Genomic DNA, 2,104 nt, shown 5'->3' with positions numbered 1-2,104 from the left:
CCGATCCCGACTGGGGCTGGGTGTGAAGCCTCAGCTCAACATGCTGTCAAAACTGGGAATTAGTCTTGCTTCCATCCGACCAGCTATTTGGGTAATAGGAGTAATTACGGGGCACAGGCTTGCCTACCAAATACTCATCTTTTAAAAATCCTCCTCGCTTCTCTTCCACTAATCTACGCTTCTCTCCAGGACTCTGGTTTCTCACTAGGCTTTCCATGAACTGGAGCATGACTGGCTGCTTAGCCGTGGTGGGCTTCATCCTTGGATCCTGCTATACATGACATTTACACAGGTAGGATCCTACCTTCTAATTTGGCTCATTTCAGGAGACAGGGCAGGTGACACTGGACTTTTTCTTCAATAGCCTGCACCAGATTTTTTCATAGATTTTCTCAGATATTAACCCCTGCCCAAACCAGATACCAGTTACCATCCTTCTTTGAGTGTTGAGCATTTAGACCACTTGGCTGCCTGTGACGGGAGTCCATCCCCCATGCAATGGTTTGGATGTGGTTTGTCCCAGTCAAAACTCACACTGAAATTTGATCCCCGATGTGGCGATGCTGGGAGTTGGGGCATAGCGGGAGGTGTCTGCATCACGGAAGCAGATCTCTCATGAACAGATTAGTGCCCTTGCTCAGGGATGAGTGAGTTCTTGCTCTCTCGGGAATGGATCACGTTGTTCGAGAGAGGGCTGTTAAAAAGAGTCTGGCTTCCTGGGTTTCTCTCTTTTGCTTCTCCTCTAACCCTGTGATCTCTTTGCACATGCCTGCTCCCCAACCACGAGTTGAAGCAGTCGGAATCCCTCACCAGATGCAGTTGCCCAATCTTGAACCTTCCAGCCACCGGAATTGTAAGCCAAATAAGCCTCCTTTCTTTCTGAATTACCCAGTCTTCGCTATTCTGTTACAACAACACTAAACGGACTAAGACACTCGGCCTATAACCTGGCCAGTCCATTTTTCTCTTCTCCCTGTCATTTTGGCTCTGGAGCCACCAATGTCCAATGTCTCTGCCACTCTATGATGGGCAAGAGGTGAAAGAGCTTATTTTTCACAGAAGATCCTGTAGATAGAATGGGGACAACTTCAAAAGTGATGCGGCAATATTTAATTTTTGTTTTAGTGAGAAATGGGAAGCTATCATATGTTTTTGAAGTGCAAAATAAAGATAAAAGTGATGAGTTTACCCTTACTGTAGAAGTGATAATTAGTGCATTCTTTTCCCTTCCCCTCTTCTGTTCTCAGGGACTTGTTTCTTCACCACAAACTCAGCAAGATATTCCTATGAATGACACAACACCACATCCACTTTGTCTTAGGTAATTGAATCGGTGTAGAAATCTGACCCGAGCTGAATCAATCTGACTCAGTTAGATCAGTGACACAGAATTTTTTTTTTTTTTTCTGTAAAAGGCCAGATAGTAAAACTTTTGCTTTTGTAAACCAATCGCTCTCTGTTGCAGCTACTCACCTCTGTCCTTGGAGAGTGTAAGCAGCCACAGATAACACAGAAGTGAGTGGGAATGGCTTTGTTCCCGTAAACAGGTATTTAGATAAAAAAGTGCCATCAGAATTTGGCCTGTGGACTGCACTTCACTGAGCCCTGAGTCACATCATGGTGGGTGTTGGAACTGAAAGCTCAACTTGGGCAAGGGGGCAACCACCTGGGGCCATGCCCATGCCGACAACGAATCAAAGAAAGCCAGTAATGAGAGAAACACGATAAAGGGACAGACTGGCAGAGAGGCACAGAGAAGAGAGGCCATCAAAACTCCGGGAGATGTTGGGGAGAGCACCGGGTCCCCATTTGCCTGGACCAAAACCCATGTAGCTCAGCGGTTCCTTATTTCCTAATTCTGGACATCTATGAGGTCGTCTTTTACAGTTTTCAGTAAAAACTATTATGATGCTGATATATTGCAAACATCAAAGTATGCCCAGGGCTTAAAGTTACTCTCTCCCTCCTTTCTCCACTTCTAATTCTTATCAAACATGGAGGAAAATCAATAATGAACAAGTCTTATCCTTTGAGCTGCTGGAACCTGCTGAGGTCTGTGTTATCTGTCTGTGCAAAATACACACGTGTGCGCACGCGCTCGCGC

The 2,104-nt window shown here is 45.6% G+C and overlaps 1 long non-coding RNA gene across 1 annotated transcript; it reads left to right on the top strand.

The window, feature by feature from the left end:
- Window positions 1-252: 252 nt before the first annotated feature.
- LOC123626377 lies at window positions 253-1,302 on the top strand. The gene is made up of 3 exons (XR_006730837.1): window positions 253-292; window positions 788-853; window positions 1,248-1,302. It is a non-coding gene; the product is annotated as an uncharacterized LOC123626377 (long non-coding RNA).
- The last annotated feature ends 802 nt before the right edge of the window (window positions 1,303-2,104 follow it).

The sequence above is a fragment of the Lemur catta genome, chromosome 22, assembly GCF_020740605.2.
Source record: "Lemur catta isolate mLemCat1 chromosome 22, mLemCat1.pri, whole genome shotgun sequence".
Taxonomy (NCBI): Eukaryota; Metazoa; Chordata; class Mammalia; order Primates; family Lemuridae; genus Lemur; species Lemur catta.
The sequence above is the reverse complement of the archived record's forward strand: the minus strand, read 5'-3'. Positions and strand labels throughout refer to the sequence as shown.